Here is a 13,575-nt window from a genome sequence, read left to right on the forward strand (position 1 = left end):
ATGTAGGCCATAGTGGGCCATGGCCCCCCCTTGGGAATTGAAATTTCTTAAGGATGATAAAAGACGATACTTAGCAAGTAATGGAGATTTGCACATAAGAGAAAAGTTGAACACTGTTAGCCCCCTCTTGAATTCTCTTCACGCTCCGCCACTGAGGGCCCTGGCAACAAGTCCTGCTAGACGTTTAGGTGAGGAAGTAATTGCGGTGAAACGGTTGGATAGGGGTCAGGGAAAGAGGGAATTCTTGGCAGAGGTTCAGACCATCGGCAACATTCACCATATCAATCTGGTGAGGGTAATTGGTTTCTGTGCAGAGAAATTGCATAGGCTCTTGGTTTATGAGTACATGCCCAAAGGATCGTTGGACCCAGGGGCGGACCCACGGGGTATGCCAGGTGGGACATAGCATACCTTTAGGGGCAGCTTGTTACTAATTTAACAATGGGTCATAATTGTTTAGATAGAAAATTTTGCAGCTCTTCTGATTGAATCGTCTTCATACCCCAACGGTAAAGTTTCTGGCTTCTTAACCAAGCGGTCACTAGTTCAATCCTCTCTGCCTGCAATTTTTGTTTTTATTTTCTATTTTGCATTTTTTCTTTTTATTTATCATTTTTATGACCCTCTAAAAATTAACTATCCATAATATTCCTTTATTTAGATTTCATATTTTTATCCCTTCTTATTGTGTCTTGTAAAACCTCAGTTGCGAGTAGTTTTTAAATTTCTGGTCTTTTATCTTCTCTCGATATTAATAACTATATATGATATATTTCGTCCATTATTTTCTAGTTTTATTTATCCCATGTTGTTATGCCCCCTGAGACATGTCATGAAATGGAATGGCAAATAAATGATATAACTTTGGCGTCATTTCATTATCACTTATCAATAGCTATGTACAACGCCATTTTAAATTTCCATTTTCTTTTGCCCCCTTTAAAATTAAACTTAAGTATAGATAATATACTTCATCCTTTAGTTTTTCTATTTTTTATACCCTCTTGTTGTATCCCATGAGACCTCATGTGTCTTTATTTTTATTTTTTCAACTTTTTATCCCCTCTAGATATTATAACTATAAATAACATATTTCATCCTTTATTTGCAATTTTTTCATCCCATCTTGTTGTAAGTCTCTTTTATGGCTATTCGAACTATTTGTATTTCATTTGAACTCACTTTATATCGTAATTTGTCATAGTTTTTAGCTAATCTTTGAATTTAAGGCTTATCATATTATTTAATGTACGCGGTTTTACCGAATTGGAATTGGTTTTCCCAAATTACATAAGAAAATTTTTGTGCGGCATACCCTATGTTAAAATTCTAGGTCCACCACTGCCTGGACCAGTGGATCTTTCACCGGCACGGCGATGATGACACTCCTTGCTTGGATTGGCAAACGCGATGCAAGATTATTGCTCATATATAATAGCTAAGGGCCTCTGTTATCTTCATGAGGAGTGCATGAAGAGAGTTGCATGAAGAGAGTTGCACACATGGATGTGAAACCACAGAACATCCTCTTAGATGATAACTTGGACGCTAAACTCTCTGATTTTGGACTGTGCAAGCTCATCGACCGGGATAAGAGCCAAGTGGTTACGAAAAAGAGCTTTCATCTTATTACCTTACTGGAGGAGAAGTTGAAGAGTGATCAGTTGGTAGATTTGATTGATATGTGCAGTAGTAGTGACATTCAGGCACACAAGCAAGAAGCAATTCAGATGATGAAGGTCGCAATGTGGTGCTTGCAGATTGATTGCAAACAAAGGCCTAAAATGTCTGAGGTCGTAGAAGTCTTGGAAGGTACTATGAGTGCCAAAACTGACATAGATCACAACTTTGTCGTGACAAATCCAGCCAGCTTAGGTGCTCCTGGAATTGTGGAGTTGTCAGCTCCACCTCTAGCCTCAGAAGTGTCAGGCCCAAGGTGAGAGACTGAGGCAATTTATATGTGTAGAGAATTTAGCATTCCTGTCTAAAAAAATCTGTTCAGTGATTGAAATTGTGGAATATCACACCGTTGTAAACTGCCTGAAGTCTACAGCAGAAATTCTGCTTCTCATTCTTATATCTAAAACCAATCACTACTACACAAACTTTACTGGAGGTGGGCATTTTCGGTTTTCCGCGGCGGGCAAAGCCGTCCGCCGCGGCTTAGAGGCCACGGTAAATCGTGGCTTAACCGCGGCGGGCGGCCTTGCCCGCCGCGGTTAATCAATTTACCGCGGCGGGCGGTGTAACGTGCCCGCCGTGGTAAATATACTTTTACCACGGCGGGCACGTTAGGATGCCCGCTGCGGTTAATCATTTAAAAAAAACAAAAAAAATCAAGAGCCCGCCGGTGAGCTCGTTCTCGAGCCCACTGGCGAGCCCACCGGCGACGGATCCGGGCTTCCCACGGCCGCAACCACCTCGCCAGTCGCTCGCAGGGGACCACGCCGACGCCTCCTCGCGGATCCCGCCGCGCCGTGGTGGAGGGAGGCCGCCGTGCCGACGCGTCCTCGCCCGCCGAGGTGGAGGTCCCAGCGTTGTGGCCGTGGTGGAGATCCACCGCCGGATCCGGTCGTTCCACCGCCAGATCCACAGAGGAGGAGGGTGCAGCCGCCAGATCCGTGGGGGAGGAGGTCGCCGCCGCCGGATCCGTGGAGGAAGAGGTCGCCGTCGCCGGATCTGGAGAGAGGAAGAGGGAGGAGTGAGGGAGATGGAGAGAGGAAGAGGGAGATGGAGAGGAAGAGGGAGATGAACTCACTGGATTTGAAACCCTAGCCCCGTGCCGTCGTCGTTCATGGAGGATCCATGGGGGAGGAGGAGGGCGCAGCCATCGCCATCGTCCCGCGCGCGCCGCTGTAGGGGGCGGCGCTATGGAGGAGAGCTGCGCCGCGCGCCGCTGCCTGCATCGAGGGAGAGTAGAGGGAGAGTAGAGGGAGGCAGAGGGAGAGTGGGGGAGGCGGAGAGCTGAGAGAGAGAGAGAGAGTGGGGGAGGCGGGGAGCTGAGAGAGAGAGAGAGTGGGGGAGGCGGCGACGATGGTGCGAGGGCCTCGGTTTATATTGGAGATGGCTATACATTTTCCGCGGCGGGCATCTTAAGACGTCCGCCACGGTAAATCGATTTACCGTGGCGGGCAAAAAAGCCCGCCGTGGTAAATAAAAAATGCCCGCCTAGATAAACCGTGGCATTTACCGTGACGGGTAAAAATAGGTGCCCGCCTCGGTGGCCTCCGGGGGGGTGTCGTGCAAAATCATTTGTGTAGTAGTGAATAGCATGTCCTAAAATGGTTCGAACTCATGAAGCTGCAGATAGAAACGCACAGGTATGAAAGCAAAAAATGAGGGCTCCATACAGTCGAAAGATTAAGGTATCCTACTTATATATTATGCATGTCTGTCTTTGGAAATGCCTCCTCACCTCGGGAGTGAAAATGTTAGGGGTCAGCCCAAGTGTGAACCATCTGCTTTCGTCGAACAAACTGTCTTGATATATAGCATTATTTAAGAGATGCAACGCTCGAAGAGGCTTTTTTGATCGGGTACAATTTGGATGCACATAATCTACATACTCTACACTCACACCATACGTACGCACACGTATGCGTCTGTACACACGCAAAGAAGAGATTGGGAGGCACGTCGCCTCCAGTGCGTGAAAAACGCGCAGTACCACCGAACGCGCAGGCATGCGTGTATCTTGAAATTTCTAGAAAAATCCTAGAAAAAGCTACGATCACCGAGGTTTGAACTCTGGCAGTGGCGAATCTAGGATTTTGTTTCAGGGTATGCAACCAAAAAAATTTCATATACAATTCGGTAAATCCATTTTAGCAATTCGGTAATAATTGTAAAATTGACAATATGATTCGATATATATGCACTAAATAACACAATGGCCCTATTCGACTTACCCCATATTCGGCTTGTTCGGCTTCTTTTTTTAGCCGAAACAATATTTTTATCTCACAACAATTCAGCCAGAACGGTGTTTTTCAGCTAGTTTCAATCAAGTTTCAAACCAGCGAACGGGGCCAATAAGGCTTAAACTCATGGATTAAGTTCAAATCATCCACTAAGTACAGTATAAATAGTTCAAAAGCCATATCAATAATTGAAATAAGGCATAAAAGAGAACCAGAGACTTACAATGCTATTTTTGTGACTATTTTATTCGACGTTTTTGAAGGGACATAAATGTATTGATTATATCATCTGAAAGCTCTAGTTTAGTTTTGGTTAATTGATGAAACCCTAAGTGCTAACCTAGTTTATCAAAGATGATTATGAGATAGGCAGCACTACTCTAAGTGATGAAGCAGTGGCGAAGATCATGACAATGGTGATGGCATGGTGATGGTCAAATGCTTAAACTTGGAAAAAAAGAAAAAGAAAAATAAAAGGCTCAAGGCAAAGGTATAAAATGTAGGAGCCATTTTGTTTAGTGGTCAAGACACTTAGTGAGTGTGATCATATTTAAGATAGATAGCCGTACTATTAAGAGGAGTGAAACTCGCATCGAAATGCGGTTATCAAAGTGCCACTAGATGCTCTAATTCATTGCATATGCATTTTAAGATCTAGTGGAGTGCTAACACCCTTGAAAACATTTGTGAAAATATGCTAACACATATGCACAAGGTGATACATTTGGTGGTTAGCATATTTGAGCAAGGGTGAAGAAGACAGAGGAGATGCCAGCGTCGATCAAGTGACCGGACGCTGGATCTGAATGCACCGGACGCTGACTGCCTGCGTCCGGTCGCACTGACTTGGCGGTACAGTAGCTAGGGTATACCACCGGACGCTGGGCTGTGTCCGGTCGAGATGGACCGGACGCGTCCAGTCGAGGAAAAACGGATTTGGACCCTTACTGTACTTGACCGGATGCTGAGGCTCTAGCGTCTGGTCAGTTTAGCCGGAGCGTTCGGTCAGCACTTAGCCGTTGTGATCTGACGGTTCAGTTTTAACTCATAGTGACACGTGGCATAAATCAGTGGACCGGACGCTGAGTCCAGGGTCCGATCAGTATGACCGAAGCGTCCGGTTAGAGCGCGTTTTGCCCAGTGAAGGGGTATAACGGCTCTATTCCATGGGGGCTTCTATTTAAGCCCCATTGCCGGTTGTAGCTCTAACTCTTGCACATTTTTCATTGACATAGCAACCTTGTGAGCTTAGCCAAAGCCCTCCCACTCATCCCCATCATTGATCCATCATCATTGTGAGATTGGGAGAGAATCCAAGTGCATTGCTTGAGTGATTGCATCTAGAGGCACTTGGTATTCATGTTGCGCTGCGGATTTCGCTTGTTACTCTTGGTGGTTGCCACCACCTAGACGGCTCGGTGCAGCGGTGGAGGATCGGCATGAGTTGGTGATTGTTCATGGCCATCTTCGGTGATTATGAGGGGAGTTGTACCTTCCCCAGCGGAGTGCCAAAAGGTAACTCTAGTAAATTGCTTGTGTCATTGAGTTACCTCACTTGTGGGTCGGTTCTTGCGGTGTCCTATCGTGTGGATGAGGTTTATGAAACATCTCTTAGCCGCCGAACCACCAAGTGTTGGTCGACACAACGGGGACGTAGCGTGTTGGCAAGCATGTGAACCTCAGGAGAAAATCGATTGTCTCTTGTCTTTGGCATTCTCCCGGTGATTGGCTTAATCTTCATCTTGTGATTGGTTCATCCCCTATACGGCAGTATAATCACCCTACTCACTTATTTATATTCTTGCAAACTAGTTGATACAAGCTCTTTAGTGTAATTGGAATTGAGAGCTTGCTTTATTATTTACATTCATCTAGTTGAGCTCTTTAGAGTAGCAAGATTAAGAGCTCTTAGTGAGTAGTTACATAGCAAGTTTGGATGCCTAAGTAATCATTGCAACTAGAATTGTTGGATAGGTGGCTTGCAACTCTTGTAGAGCTAGAGCAAGTTTGCATCACGCTATTTGTCATACTAATCAAATTTCTCTAGTTGATTTGTAGATTTTTAAATAGGCTATTCACCCCCCTCTAGCCATATTAGGATCTTTCAAGTGGTATCGGAGCCATGGTCACCGTTTGATTGAAGGCTTAACAACCTTGGTGTCAAATTATGGCTCAAGTTGTGTTCAACCATGTGGGGGCAAATCACCGTTCTTTGATGGCACATGCTATGATTATTGGAAGAGAAAGATGATGATGTATCTTGGTTCAATCAATGATCAAGTATGGGAAGTGACCGAGAATGACTATGCTATCATTGATCCCGATGATCCAACCAACCAAGATAAGATCAACAAGCAATGCAATACAATGGCTCTCAACACCATATACAATGCCATTGATTCCAAGGTGTTTGAGCAAATTAAGGATTGTGAAAGAGCAAATGAGGTGTGGAAGAGATTGGAGGAAATATATGAGGGCACACCGGCGGTGAAGAGTGCCAAATTGTACATCCTCAAGGACAAGTTGACAAGTTTCAAGATGAAGGATGATGAGAGCATTCCGGAGATGTTTCATCGGCTATAAGTAATTGTCAATGACTTGAAGGCTTTGGGAGAAAAGATCAAGGATGATAATGTCTCCCATCGATTCTTGATGTGCTTACCTCTAAGATTTGAGATGTTGAGATTGCTCATCATAAGAGGAGGATTAAAGGATGTTACCCCTAACCAAGTACTAGGTGATGTCATGACACAAGAGACATACCGTGTGGAAAGGGAGGGGGATGACAAGAAGGAAGAAGAAGATAAGAAGAAGAAAAGCATAGCATTCAAGGCTAGCTCATCATCATCAAAGAATAAGGGCAAGTCCAAGAAAGAATCAAGTGATGATGATGATCTTAGTGATATTGATGATGAAGCTATGGCTCTCTTTGTGCGCAAAATGGGAAAATTCATGAAGAAGAAGGGCTATGGTGCAAGAAAGAGAAGAGATCACACCAAGAAGAAAGAATATGTGAGAAGATGCTACAATTGCAAAAGCCCCAATCATGTAGTAGCAAATTGTCCATACAATAGTGACAATGATGAGGATGAGAAGAAGCACAAGGAGGATAAGAAAAAAAAGGAGAAGAGAATGACCTTCCAAAAGAAGAAGAAGGGTGGAGGCTATTTGGTCACATGGGATAGTGATGGCTCTTCGGATAGTGATAGCTCTAGTGATGATGACAAGAAATCTATCAAGAGAGCACTAGCAAGCATCGCCATCAACAACAAGCCCTCCATCTTCGACACTCCATCGACGTGCCTCATGGTAAAACCTACCAAGGTAAAATATGATGTGAGTGATGATGATGAATGTGAAAGTGATGCTTGTAGGAGTGATGATGATGATGATGAGTACTCTAAGGAGGAGCTCATGGACATGTGTGATTAAGTACATACTTGCTTTGAGATGAAGAGAAAGGAGTGCAAGGAATTGAACAAGAAAGTCAAATTTCTTGAGCAATCCCTTGATGAGCTAAATGCCACTCATGAGAGGCTAATGGAAGCCCATGAGAAGCTTGGCAAAGCTCACTCTAAACTTGAAAAGGCTCACTCCTCTCTCATTGAGCAAGTCAAAGTGGAGGAAGCCAAGAAGGAGCAAGTGATCATATCATGTGATGTGGGACTAACATGTGATCTTATTGATGAATCTATTTTTGTTGCTCCCACTAACACTTCTTGTAGCACTACTACTTTCACTTCACCCTTGAGTGATGGTCTCACTTGTGATGCCTCACTTATGGTGGAAAATGAAACCCTCAAGAAGGAGGTGAATGAGCTCACTCGTGCCTTAGGCAATGCCTATGGTGGAGAAGCCTACTTGCTAAAGTGCTTGGGTAGCCAAAGATTTTCTCTCAACAAAGAGGGATTAGGCTATACCCCCAAGAAGGGCAAGGCGGCCTTTGTCACTCCCAAAGCTAGCTTTGTGAAGAGCAATGGTCGGTTTTGCAATAGATGCAAGCAAGTTGGGCATATAGAGCAAAATTGCAAGACTAACAAGAACAAGCTACCTAATGTATTCTCAATCAAATTTGATTCTTGTTACATGCTTTATAAGGGTGCCAATGGTGTGAAGGCTAAGTTCATTGGTACACCAATTGTAGGCCCAAAGAAGAAGGCCATTTGGGTACCAAAGACCTTGGTGACTAACCTACAAGGACCCAAGCAAGTTTGGGTATCTAAAAAGAATTGATCTTCTTTTCTAGGTAAATTATAAAGCTGGAGGAAGGCATTGGGTGCTTGATAGTGGGTGCACACAACACATGACCGGTGATTCAAGAATATTCAATTCAATCAATGAAAGCAAGAGCAATGGGATTGATAGTATCACATTTGGTGACAATGGCAAAGGCAAGGTCAAAGGGCTTGGTAAGATTGCAATATCCAATGATTTGAGTATTTTCAATGTGCTACTTGTAGAGAGCTTGAACTTAAACCTATTGTCAGTAGCTCAATTGTGTGATCTTGGTTTCAAGTGCATATTTGGTGTGGATGATGTAGAGATCATAAGTGTAGATGGCTCTAACTTTATATTCAAAGGATTTAGATATGAGAATCTATACTTAGTTGATTTCAATGCTAGAGAAGCTCAATTGTCAACATGTTTGATCACTAAGTCTAGCATGAGTTGGTTATGGCATAAAAGGCTTGGTCATGTTGGAATGAAACAATTGAACAAATTGATTAAGAATGACTTAGTTAGAGGCTTGAAAGATGTCACATTTGAGAAGGGTAAGCTATGTAGTGCATGTCAAGCCGGAAAGCAAGTTGGTAATACACATCCTAAGAAGAGCATGATGAGCACATCTAAGGCATTTGAGTTGATACACATGAACTTGTTTGGACCAACCACATACACTAGCATTGGTGGAAACAAATATAGATTTGTGATTATGGATGATTTCACTAGATACACATGGGTGTTCTTTCTTGGTGACGAGAGTGATGTGTTTGTAACATTCAAATCATTTGTCAAGGGCATTCACAATGAGTTTGAAACAACCATCAAGAAAGTTAGAAGTGACAATTGTAGTGAATTCAAGAACACTAGAGTTGATGAGTTATGTGATGAATTTGGAATTAGACATCAATTCTCGGCCAAGTATACTCCTTAATCAAATGGGCTAGTTGAAAGAAAGAATAGAACCTTAATTGATATGGCAAGATCAATATTGAGTGAGTACAATATGAGTCATTCATTTTGGGCTGAAGCAATCAACACAGCTTGCTACTATAGCAACCGACTCTATTGTCACCCTATGATGGAGAAGACACCTTATGAGCTATTGAATGGAAGAAAGCCCAACATAGCATACTTTTGGGTTTTTGGTTGTAAATGCTATATATTGAAAAAAGGCACTAGATTGAGCAAGTTTGAAAAGAAATGTGATGAAGGTTTCTTACTTGGTTACTCCACTACTAGCAAGGCTTATAGAGTTTGGAATTTGGCTAGTGGTACTCTTGAGGAGGTTCATGATGTGGAATTTGATGAAACAAATGGTTCCCAAGAGGAAGATGAGAATCTAGATGATGTAAGAGGCACTCAATTGGTCAATGGAATGAAGAACATGGACATTGGTGAGTTAAGGCCTAGAGAGGTGATTGATGTTGAAGATGACAAGAATCAAGTGCTCTCTAACTCAAATGTGCAAGCTAGTGGTTCTCATGATCAAATCCAAGCAAGCACTAGTAATGGCAATGTGCAAGATCAACAAATGGCTAGTTCATCATCTCAACCAAGTGATCAATCAAATGCTAGCAATCAAGTGCAAGTGCTTCAACCAACCAATGTTGCAAGAGATCATCCATTGGACACTATCATTGGTGATATTTTAAGAGGTGTGCAAACAAGATCAAGATTTGCCTCATTTTGTGAGCATTTCTCATTTGTGTCATCCATTGAACCTAAGAAGATAGATGAAGCTTTGAGGGATGTTGATTGGATCAATGCCATGCATGAAGAGCTAAACAACTTCACAAGAAACCAAGTATGGGATTTAGTTGAGAGGCCTAAGGATCATAATGTGATTGGAACTAAGTGGGTCTTTCGGAATAAGCAAGATCAAGATGGGATAGTAATAAGGAATAAAGCAAGATTAGTGGCTCAAGGTTACACTCAATTTGAAGGTCTTGACTTTGAAGAAACATATGCCCCAGTTGCAAGATTGGAAGCAATTAGGATCTTGCTAGCTTATGCTTGTGCCAACAACATCAAGTTGTACCAAATGGATGTGAAAAGTGCATTTCTCAATGGGTACATCAATGAGCTTGTGTATGTTGAGCAATCTTCTGGTTTTGAAGATGAAAAGAAACCCAACCATGTTTACAAGTTGAGAAAGGCTTTGTATGGATTGAAACAAGCGCCTAGAGCATGGTATGAGAGATTGAGGGATTTCCTACTCTCTAAGGGATTCAAGATGGGAAAGGTTGATACCACTCTCTTCACCAAGAAGCTTGGAAATGACTTGTTTGTAATGCAAATCTATGTTGATGATATCATCTTTGGATCAACAAATCAAGAATTTTGTGAGGAGTTTGGCAAGATGATGGCAAGTGAGTTTGAGATGTCTATGATTAGAGAGCTTAGTTACTTCCTTGGTCTTCAAATCAAACAAATGAAGAATGGCACATTTGTGAGTCAAGGCAAGTATATCAAGGACATGCTCGAGAAGTTTGAAATGGATGAGAGTAAAGCTATTAGTACACTAATGGGGACAAGTGGAAGCTTAGATAGTGATGCTAGTGGCAACATGGTGGATCAAAAGATGTATCGGTCTATGATTGGAAGCCTACTCTATGTGACTACATCAAGGCCGGATGTGATGTTTAGTGTATGCATGTGTGCTAGATTCCAAGCCTCACCAAGAGAAAGTCATTTGAAAGCAACTAAGAGAATATGGAGGTACTTGAAGCATACACAACATGTTGGTTTATGGTATCCCAAAGGAGCAAGATTTGAGTTGATTGGATATTCGGATTCCAATTATGCAGGATGCAAAGTTGAGAGAAAGAGCACATCGGGCACATGTCAACTATTGGGAAGATCACTTGTATCTTGGTCATCAAAGAAGCAAAATAGTGTAGCACTTTCAACCGCCGAAGCGGAGTACATTTTGGCCGGTAGTTGTTGTGCTCAATTACTTTGGATGAATGCTACTTTGAGTGACTTTGGAATTAGATTCAAGAAAGTGCCATTGCTATGTGACAATGAGAGTGCCGTAAAGCTCACCAACAACCCGGTTAAACACTCAAGAATAAAACATATTGATGTCCGCCATCATTTCATAAGAGATCACCAACAAAAATGGGATATTTGCATAGAGTGTGGGCACCGAAGATCAACTTGCTGACATATTCACCAAGCCACTTGATGAGAAGATGTTTTGCAAGCTAAGGAATGAATTGAACATACTTGACTTCTCCAATATGTGTTGATGCACCCCCACTATATGACATGCCTCTCCTTCGAGCAAAGTAAGGTAAAGTTGATTGACATGTCATCCATCCATTGCTAAGGACTTGTTTAGTGCATCTAGTCATTTCTATCATGTACTAGGCTCATTCATGAAAATCAAATGAATTTAATGCTTATATGGTACCACTATTGCTTGTATGTTTGAAATGATCTAGTGGTAGCATATGACATGTTTGTGGGCTTGTAAACCTAGTGTTTGATTTAGAAAATGAGCTATAAGTGTTTAATTCAACATGGTGCAAGATAACCCTTATTTGGAGGTGTGAAGAAGCTTGCCCTTGGATCAAACCAAGTTAAATATCTTTTGCAAGTAATCTAGATTGAACCAAATTGGGAAAATGATCCTCATTTCACATGTTTTCACCCCAACATATCCATAATTTGAGCCCACCTTTTGGGCAAATTGTTGACATTAATAATTCTACCATATCTATACTTTAAGCCTTTGTGGTCATTGATGACAAAGGGGGAGAAATAGTGTACAAAGATAGTGAAACAAAGGGGGATAAATAATATATGACAAAGGAAGGGGATCAATTAAAATTTTGAGCATACAAATAGGGGGAGCAAGCTCATGAACTTGTATGGTAAATTTGTATGTGCATTACATATGGTTGCTTGCATGCCATAAATTTTTAATATCCATGCTTGTGTGGTGTATGCTAGTTGTAGGTTTGAATGTTGAAATAAAAAAACTAGCATGCATAGGCTAAAGTAACTAGACCTATGTTCATTCTATGGAAACTAGATCTTTATTTGTAATATTAATCTCATAGGGTATTCTGGTTTTCTTGTATGTCTAGTTACTAATGGTGCTAAGGATGGTATAATGGTGCACTCCGATTGGTATCACGCTTCAAAGGTCCATCTCTTATACCTTAGCATCATTTGGTAGAAATTGTCTCCTATATTTCCTATCTAATCATATGTGCAAAGCTTCAATCCAAACTCTTAGCACATATGAAGGGGGAGCAATTGCTATCATATGGAGTTTATGAAACTTGCCCATATTCTTTACACATGGTAAATATGCTTGGGCAAGCAACGTGGATTCAAATGTACTTTAATTCATATCTTTGTATTAGGGTTGTCATCAATTACCAAAAAGGGGAAGATTGAAAGCTCTAGTTTGGTTTTAGTTAATTGATGAAACCCTAAGTGCTAACCTAGTTTATCAAAGATGATTATGAGATAGGTAGCACTACTCCAAGTGATGAAGCAATGGCGAAGATCATGACAATGGTGATGGCATGGTGATGGTCAAATGCTTAAACTTGGAAAAGAAGAAAGAGAAAAACGAAAGACTCAAGGCAAAGGTATAAAATGTAGGAGCCATTTTGTTTTAGTGATAAAGACACTTAGTGAGTGTAATCACATTTAAGATAGATAGCCGTACTATTAAGAGGAGTGAAACTCGTATCGACATGCGGTTTTCAAAGTGCCACTAGATGCTCTAATTCATTGCATATGCATTTTAAGATCTAGTGGAGTGCTAACACCCTTGAAAACATTTGTGAAAATATGCTAACACATGTGCACAAGGTGATACATTTGGTGGTTAGCTCATTTGAGCAAGGGTGAAGAAGACAGAGGAGATGCCAGCGTCGATCAAGTGACCGGACGCTGGATCTGAATGCACCGGACGCTGGGCTGTGTCCGGTCGAGGAAAAATGGATTTGGACCCTTACTGTACTCGACCGGACGCTGAGGCTCCAGCGTCCGATCAGTTTAGCCGGAGCATCTGGTCAGCACTTAGCCATTGTGATCTGACGGTTCAGTTTTAACTCATAGTGACACATGGCATAAATCAGTGGACCAGACGCTGAGTCCAGGGTCCGGTCAGTATGACCGAAGCGTCCGGTCAGAGCGCATTTTGCCCAGTGAAGAGGTATAACGACTCTATTCCATGGGGGCTTCTATTTAAGCCCCATGGCCGGTTGTAGCTCCAACTCTTGCACATTTTTCATTGGCATAGGAACCTTGTGAGCTTAGCCAAAGCCCTCCCACCCATCTCCATCATTGATCCATCATCATTGTGAGATTGAGAGAGAATCCAAGTGTATTGCTTGAGTGATTGCATCTAGAGGCACTTGGTATTCATGTTGCACTGTGGATTTCGCTTGTTACTCTTGGTGGTTGC

At 42.2% G+C, this 13,575-nt stretch overlaps 1 pseudogene; it reads left to right on the plus strand.

Annotated features, from left to right (window-relative positions):
* The first annotated feature begins 19 nt into the window (after window positions 1-19).
* Window positions 20-1,940, plus strand: LOC136488619 (G-type lectin S-receptor-like serine/threonine-protein kinase SD2-5; annotated as a pseudogene).
* The last annotated feature ends 11,635 nt before the right edge of the window (window positions 1,941-13,575 follow it).

This window comes from Miscanthus floridulus, chromosome 10, assembly GCF_019320115.1.
Source record: "Miscanthus floridulus cultivar M001 chromosome 10, ASM1932011v1, whole genome shotgun sequence".
In the NCBI taxonomy this organism is placed as follows: domain Eukaryota; kingdom Viridiplantae; phylum Streptophyta; class Magnoliopsida; order Poales; family Poaceae; genus Miscanthus; species Miscanthus floridulus.